The following is a 9,103-nucleotide window of genomic DNA, read 5'->3' on the forward strand; positions in this document are numbered from 1 at the left end:
CGCCCTGTAGGGCTCTCGGCGGCGGCGGGACTGGGGGAGTCGGAGGTTTGGCAGAGCTGTCTGCGAGCCGACAGACCGGACGCTACTTCCCAGCCGCCCCTCCCTTTCTCCTGACTCCCGTCACCTCCTGACCCGCCGGGTCCCTGAGCAACCGGCCCCGCTCCCCCGTCGCATCCAGACCCTGGTGGCGCCTTAGGCGCCCTTCCTCGGGTCCTTCTCGGGATCCTACTTGGCGAGGCCTACTACTTCTCTCCCGGTACCCGGCTCGCGGGCCCAGGGGAGGCAGGCTGGAGAAGGCGGAGGTTAGGTGTCTTGAAGTAGGGTTGCTGAGCCGGAGAACGCGCCGCTGTCGCGGAGAAGAACCCCTCCCGGACCCCTTGCGCGGGAGCGCCCAGTGTGTGGTCCTTCGCGCTGCCCCGCGCCCCGCTTTTTAGTTTTTTTCCCCTCTATGAACCCCTTTATATCTTTACCGTTAGAAGGGGGAAAGGCGTCCTCCCACACACACTCGCTTTTTAACTTTTTTTGGTCTTGACGTTATCCAAAGGCCTATGTCTTATTCTCAATGCCCGAAAATTATTCTAATTGAATTTAGTTGCCTTTCTGAGGGAGGATGGGTGGAGAGATACTATCCAGTTCTCAAAGTCACTCTTTGAGGCGTTCGCCAGAAAATCTACAAGAGGGGGGACTTAAAGAGACAGCAGTTTAGAATCAGGCAGAACTGGATTGCAAAATTTGTGGGCAGAGCGGTATGTGTGCAGGTGGAAACAACTAAAGCTTTCCTTTTTTTATTTTTTACAAGTTGCTTAAAGATGTACCTCAGTTAAATAGACGCCCGGTATTTCCATTCAACTATAGAACATGAGAAATGATTTAAGCAAAAAAAAAAAAAATAGAGAGCAATGACAATGAAGCCAGGTCTGTTTTCAGTTTGCTCACTTTGTTAAAATGCAGGCCCCGGAACCCAAATTCCTGGGTTCGAATCCTGCCTCAGGTACTTATTTATTAACCTCTCTGTGCCACACATTGGTCATTTGTGAGAATTCAATGCCATATAGTAAATGTTAATGATTACCTCATCATTTAGAAGTTAGTTAAACTAGCTTTGCCAATGTGTACAAATAAGAGAAAAGCCTCATGGTTAGAGAAATAAAATTAGAAAACCTCTGTGCTGAACCCTCGGAAGGGACTGGGCTGGCAAATAAAATCAGTTATTATTTAACCATATGATTCGTTGTAATGGTGAGAACTGCATTCTTTAAATAAGTTAGACCACCTGAAGCTTGAAACAGTCTGTTAATTGAAGTCCTATTTAATCCGTATTTTATTAATTTGGTTGAAGTGGAAAGAAATTTGATAGTTTTAAACATTCTCTTTAATCATAAGTGATTTTTGATTTACAACAGTAAAATTGCCTAAATTAAATTTCATTGAACCTGAAATCTTCAATTAAGTTTTTTTCAGATAATTTTTGTAGTGATCATATCTCACTGGTTAAAAATCTTTTAAAAAGAATTTAAAAATATTTTTAAAAGGTATAGTTAATCAGTAGATTAACACATTTTAAAGTATTTATTTGAAATTTATGAAAATTAATACAGTACCTGGTAAGAGTCAATATAGGTTAATCTTAATTCAAATTGGAAAATATCATTAAGATACAGAACCTGAATGCTTAAAAAGATAAAACTTCAATTGGCAATGCAGAAATATTGAATTCACTGAAATACATTTTTCATTTGACAGAGACCTTTAGTTAAGGGAAAATTAGATAAGTGTTCCAAAATAACTGAACACCAGTATGATGGTTTTGGTGTTTTTCAACAGGGACATGTCTTATATTTGGTGTTGTCTCCATGCAATACCTAGGATAGTTAGTGCTTTTATTTTGAGTTTTTCTTAAGTTTTCTTAGAATATTAACTACAAGCTTTTGGTTCTTAATAATTTCCTATATGATTCATTTACTATGGTCTTCATGCAGACACACTGTTACCTGGAGAACCACAGCTTGGAAAATATATTTCTCTTTATTATAGCTTTTTTTCCCCCCCATATATGATGGCATGATGTGGTATGGTGTAAAAACTGCATGGGCTTTGGAGTCCTAATTGTTCTGGTGTTTTTTTTTTTTCCTACTTAGTTTTGAATTTGAGTTCTAATGATCTTAAACAAGTTACTTGATAGCTTTGGTTTTCTTATCTATAAGTGGAGATAATATCTACCTCAGAGTCACTGTGAGGGTTATATGAAATAATTTGTAAAGTTCTCAAAGAGAAGAGGGAAAAAGAGGTGTGTATAAACAATGTAAGAAATGGGTAGAAACTAAGATTACAGGAAAATTTATAGAGAGGACAAACCTTAGATAAACGAGACATTGTGAACACTAGTCTTAAATTTTTTTCACTGAAAAGTGAAAAGTTAAACCAACTTATTGTTTATATATATATATTTGCATACATTAAACATTTTGATGTTGACTTAACAGCTATAACTTTTAAACCCCACCTTTAAAAAAATAAATTATTGTATAAAATATTTGTGAGCTAGGAGTCGATTTAACTTTGACATCACTGATGTATTTTAATTTTATATGCATCATAAAAGGTACATTGTCAAAGGGCCGGCTGAGTGGCTCAGTTGGTTAAGAGCTCGCTCAAGAGTGTGAGCTCTGAGCAACAGTGGTTTGATTCCCTGCCTGAGCTGAGCAGCCGCTGGCAGGATGGCTCAGCTTAAAAATGAATAAATAAATAAAAGGTACATTGTCGTTTACCTACCATAAGAGATGAGAGGAATTTTATTTTCTAAAGTACTTTTGAGCAATGTTTTTTAATATAGTTAGTAATATCTGACATTGATATGATATTGAGTAGATTTCAAGATCTTTTAAATCGAGACACTAACCAAAGTACATAGAATTGAGAAACTCTAGAACTCAAGTGGCTTTATCCTTTAGTTGTCCTTTTGGAGATTTATTCTCAGACTTGGTTTTAATGGATAAATTTTACTACGTAAAATTCTATAAGAAAGTGATCTCACTTATATCTGGAATCTAAAGAACAAAAGAATAAACAAAACAGAAACAGACTCTGTGATACAGAGAACAAACTGATCGTTGCTAGATGTGAAAGGGGTTGGAGAGCTGGTGAAAAAGATGAAGGGATTAAGAAATACAAATTGGTAATTAGAAAATAGTCATGGGGATGTCAAGTCCAGCATAGAGAATATAGTCAATAATGTTGCAACAACTATGTATAGTGCCAGGTGTGTACTAGACTAATGGGGGGATCACTGCATAAATTATAAATGTCTAACCACTATGCTGTACATCTGAAACTAATATAAAACAATATTGAATGTCAACTGTAACTGAAAAAACAATTTAAAAACAAAAGTTTATAAGAGAAAACAATAAGATGTTAAGACAGATTTTTAGAAATTGCAGTTGAGGATTGCCTGTAAAATTTTGAACGAATAGAAATGCTATTGAACAAAATCAAAACAGCAAGAACAAAACCAAATACAGCCCATAGAGATATGAGTGACTACAGCCTGAATAGTCTCTTCCCCTCTGCCATGTATTCAGTATGTATAAACAATAAAAAGCCCTTTTCTCCTGTGAATAAAAATATTGAACTTGTAATTTAACACTTTCTTCCTAATCTTTGCCTTTTGATATAAGGTAAAATCCACTTTTAAATGTAATATGAAACACTCTAGAAAGCAATTTGCCAGCAAAATTTCATTACTTTAGTGTGTGTTGTAAAGTCCAATCATTAACTGTCTAGACTACATATTTCTTCTTTCTTCCATTCTCTTCATCCAATCCCAATAGTACTTGCTAAAGAAATAAGCTTGTCAAATCAATTCCAGGATTTTATAAGGGGCGGAGTTTGGGGAGGAGGGCCTTTATTCTCAAGCTTCCATTGACTCCAGAAGATGCCATATTAGTAAATATTTTTATTGTGGAGAAAAATGTAATTTGCTGCAGAGGTCTTTGTTTCAGTAGTACTAGAATGTGAGAGTTGAAACAAAACCTTGGCCCAAATGTCTTAATTTCAGATAAGGGAACAGATTAAGTCATCTGTCACAGGACAAAGGTAGTTATCTGTAAAGTCAGTCCTAGTCTTCAATTCTTTTAATTGATTCAACTGACAGTTCCACTATACCAGGCTGGTAATGGCTATTTTATAATAAAACCTGAATAACAAAATGAAGTATTTTTCTTTATGTGTAGGAAAATAAAGCATACGTTGGATACCTTCTCATTACAGAAAAAAATGCTGCTATGAAGACATATAGTTTTCACATAAATGAAGCTACAACTATTATGATTTAGTGCCCCCAAAAGGAAGAACTTCAGTGGACAAGAGAGGGCATTTTGGGGGGTAGTAGAATGCTTGAGGACTGGAATTTAAACTTGAGCAACTGCCTGAAGGTAATTTTATTCTTAACTAATTGAAAGTAACAGCTCTAAAAGTTAACTATTGTCCATTACAAATTAAGGAAAAAGTCAAATGACACTATATATAGGTAGTTTGTTGTGTTTATGGCTACCTGTTAGAAAAGAACATTTTATACCTAGTTATTTAATATCTTCATTCTTCAAAACTTTACTTTCATATAGTAAAAGGGTAATGCAAATTGATAGAATTATAATAGGAAAGGATGGAATAATACTTCTCACTGCATTCAAATTATTTCTTAAAAAGGTGTCTGTAACTTAAAAATGTACTTTTAATCTCCAAATCAGCAATGGGTTAGGTCAATAGATATTGAAACCCATTTTGTATATGGAAACTAAAGTAGTATTTTCCCAGTGTAATCACAAAAAGCTTATTTAAGGGCCGGCCGAGTGGCTCAGTTGGTTAAGAGCTCGCTCAAGAGTGTGAGCTCTGAGCAACAGCGGTTCGATTCCCTGCCTGAGTTGAGCTGCCGCTGAGCTGCCAACAGGTGGCAGGATGGCTCAGCTAAAAAAAAAATGAAAAAAATGCCCAAAAGCTTGTTTAATCCATAGTATAGTTGTACATACTGAAAGGAAACTTTTGTTTTGAGTTCCCAGGAGACATTAGGAAAATAAGTTATCTTTCTTCCATTGGCAAAATCCCAGTCTGGGAAAAGCTCTGAAGTAGGTGGTATATGTTTGGCAATCTTCCTGGTGTAACATCATCCCCAGCCCTCCACTAGTGTACTTTCCTAGGGCATTCCTTGCCCTCCATGTTCACTGCAGCATCTGGCTGAGTCAGGCTGCTAATCCCTTTTAAGTGCTGTGAGCCTAAAATATACTTGATTTCTCACTTCTAAATTAAACTTCAGGATAGCTGTTTTTAATTTATCTTAAAGGAAGAAAGCTATTTTTATATAAATTAACACAAATTTGTTAATGACTGATATGCTCACCGGAGGTTTTCTTTCTTGTTTTTTTTTTTTGTCTTTTTGAGAGACAGTGCTTATTAACTACATGAAAATTTCGCTGATGAAATTTCAGATAGGGTAAGGGAAAGTAAAATGAAAAAAATTTTTAGGTCAATAGGGATAATTTGTAATGAGATCAGGGCACCCACCTTAGAAAGCTAGAAGTAAATTTTTAGAATTATTTTCCCTGAGCTATTTGCAATTTTTTCCTCTCCTCAAGCTCCACTTTTTGACTATTTACAGAATGTTTTCTCAGTGGGCAATGACTGCATAGTTAGAGCTCTAGATTTCTTTTGAGATTAGAGATCTTTAGATTACTTGCAGGAGGGCTTTTGTGTGTTAGGGAGTGCCTTTAATTAAATTTCAACCAGAAAAAATTGAGAAAAATGAACAAACTTCTTTTAGCGTCTTTAATTTGTTAACTTGTCAAAAACAAAAAAGATTTAAAGCTATGACTAATGAAGAAAGGAGGCAGCTTTGTTTGTTACCTTGAGAGAGTTCCTATTTTAATAATAATGAGCTTTGGAATCAGTACATGTAGGTTTGAGTCCTTGCTCAGCCACTTAGTATATTTGTAATCTTGGTAAGCTTATTTAATGCCCGAGTCTTATTTTTTGTGTGAACTGGAGAAAGTAACGGAATCACAGGGTTGTTGAAAGAATTAAATAAAATAATATGTAAAACACTTTTAGCATAGTACTTTGCTATGGTAAGTGCTCAATAAATAACCTTATAAACTTGAGCCTCAGTTTTCTGTAAAATGGTGATAATAGGTCCTACTACATCACAGAATAGTAGAGTGATTAATTCTAGCTAATAATTATTAAGTATAAAAACATTCAATAAACATTAAATTATACCTATCACAAATTCATAATATTAATCTATTCTATCATAATAGTACTTATATTTAAAAATCAAAATGAGCTCTCGAAAATATATCTTAATGTCATCGTGTTTAGACAGTATTTCAATATATTTATTATAAAAAATTAAATTGTATTCTCGCAGCAATTATTTCAGTTTTAATAAGTCTCTCACTAGGACCTTATTTTCAGTTAAATCTAACTTTGTTAAAATTTTCTCTTTGAATAGAGTTTTTTGCTCAGTGCACATTAGAAGTCAGTAAACAATAGTTAAGTGAAATTTTTTTTTTTTTAAGATTTTTTATTGGGGAATTGGGGGGATGGGAACAGTGCTGGGGAATTGGGGAAAGGGGAACAGACAAGTTGCTGTCGTTTTGCTCCTCAATCTAGTTGTGGAGGACGTTGCTTCACTGGCCCAAGTTGGCACCATCATTGCGCTCCTCTCTGGCGAGGCAGATCAGTCGCCGACTTCTGGACGGCCGCTCACTGCGGCTGCTGGCCGCTCACACTGGCTGCTGGCCGCTCACACTGGCTGCTGGCCACACACGGTAGCCCATGGCAATCCACTGCCACAGGGACTGCAGCCCATGCCGTCGCCGGCGACTCATGGCAGTCCAGCTCCAGGTTGAGCTGTTGTTCAGCATCTTAGCTGTGGAGGGCAGCGTCACTGGCCCTCATATGTGGGATCCGAACCGGGGCCCTCTGGCATCCCAAGCGAGTTCTTAACCATCGCGCCACTCGGCCGACCCTAAGTGAATTTTTAAAATCACCATGATAATCAACTATTAGTAACATAAAATCTTAGAACTGGATAGGATCTTACAGATCACTCACTAATTCCTCAATTTCTAGTTAGAAATTGAACTTCAGAGAAATAAAAAGTTCGAATTTTTTCATCAAATCTAGACTGACCCCATGTTTTTTCTCTACTATATTTATGAGATGTGTGAGTTTTTAAACTAAACAATAATATTGAAATAGAACCTATTAGTTATCTAAAAGTGTAAACATTTTTATAATTTTTCAATGACAGTGTAGAATAGTATATTTAGAAGCTTCATAGTAGCCCAGATAAGTTTTGATTATGTAATATTTAACAAAATTTTGCCCCTAAGAACCAAAGGGGTTATTTAATCTATTCAGGTATTTACTTTAGTGAAATTTTTACCTTAGTTTGCATAATTATAGGTAGTAAAAAAATTTATTGAGCACTAACAGTTGTACTAGGAACTTCACCAAGCCCTTTACATACTTTATTTAATACTTATAATAACCCTATGAGACAGACGCAATATTATTCCCAATTTTCAGATGACAAAACTAAAGCTCAGAGTAGTTAACCTGACAAGTAAGTACAAAGCTGAAATTGAAACCTACACCATCTGACTACAGAATACTCTCTTCAACTATTGGGTTGTTGGAAAACTCATGATGTATTTTGTCTATGTTTTTCAAAGGTCATTTATATATAAAAAGAATAAAGATCAATCAATATTGCCTGTTTTGTTCAATAACCTTTTGCCATCTTTCAGTGAGCTTCATAATTCCTCGTTCTTAGAAGGACCTGTCTTTATTTGCGAAAAACTGAACAAGGTGCTGATTTACAACCTCATCTGAATTGAATGTTATACCACGCAAGGAGTTTTGAAGAGAGCGAAACAATTGGAAGTCTGACGGCGCAAAATCAGGCAAATATGGTAGGTGTGGCAACACATCCCATCCAAGCTCCAATAATTTTTGACAGGTGATCAAACTTGTGTGTGGTCTCACGTTGTTACAAGGGAACACAACTCCTTTACAATTCACAAGCTCTGAACGTTTCTGGATGATGGATTCTTTCAAACTGTCTAATTACTGACAGTACACATTCGAATTGATTGTTTAGTTCCTTGGTAGGAGCTCAAAAAACATGGCACGTTTAAAATCCCACCACCCTGAGAGCATAACCTTCCTCTGATGATTGTCTGCTTTTGATGTCATTTGAGGCGAATCATCATGTCGAGACCAAGACCGTTTGTGCATCACATTGTTGTAAACAATCCACTTATCAGCAGTTATCAGTTGCTTCAGAAAAGGATCGTTTTCCTCACGTTTAATGAGCATATTGTAGATGTTTATACGCACCATCAAATGAACTTCTTTGAGTTCATGCGGAATCCAAATATCGAGTTTGCTTCTGTATCCCAACTTCAGGTGGTCGTGAACACTTGAATGATGGATGTTCAATGTTTCTGCAATCTCTTGTGTCGTGTAACATGGGTTTGACTCAATCAATGCCTTTATTTTGTTGTCATCAACCCTGGTGGGCCTCCTTGACCGAGGAGCGTTGTTGAGATAAAAACACCAGCACAGAATTTCATGAACCATCGTTGGCACTGACGTTCTTGTAGAGCATTGTCACCATAAACTTTATGCAACTTTTCACAAGCTTGACACGTGTTCTTTCCTTTATTGAAGTAAAATATGACGAAAATGCACAGTTTGGTCTTCCATCTTCAACTTGTAAAATCTCCAAAACTCAACCAAATTGCTCAATTTTTTTTTAGAATGAAGTTAGAACTGTCAGCTGTCAAATGACATAGCAATAACATAGGTGCGAAAATGAACTAGTGCTTGTGTCGCAAACATGTCATGACTTTTCCAACAATCCAATATTTTATACTGTTTTACTAACAAAGCCCTCTGTTTTTTTTTTTTTTTTCATTTTTTAAATTTTTTATTTTTTTTTAATTATTGGGGAATTGGGGGATGGGAACAGCGCTGGGGAATTGGGGGAAGGAGAACAGACAAGTTGCTGTCTCTTTGTTCTTCAGTCTAGTTGTGGAGG

The 9,103-nt window shown here is 36.4% G+C and overlaps 1 protein-coding gene across 1 annotated transcript in view; it reads left to right on the forward strand.

The window, feature by feature from the left end:
* Positions 1 to 9,103, forward strand: part of CARF (calcium responsive transcription factor) — a 52,686-nt gene that overhangs the window by 395 nt on the left and 43,188 nt on the right. Inside the window, exon 2 of the mRNA XM_019635617.1 lies at positions 4,233 to 4,433. The gene's annotated coding sequence lies outside the window, so the exon portion shown is untranslated. The remainder of the gene's footprint in view (positions 1 to 4,232; positions 4,434 to 9,103) is intronic.

The sequence above is a fragment of the Hipposideros armiger genome, unplaced genomic scaffold (assembly GCF_001890085.2).
Source record: "Hipposideros armiger isolate ML-2016 unplaced genomic scaffold, ASM189008v1 scaffold_23, whole genome shotgun sequence".
NCBI lineage: Eukaryota > Metazoa > Chordata > Mammalia > Chiroptera > Hipposideridae > Hipposideros > Hipposideros armiger.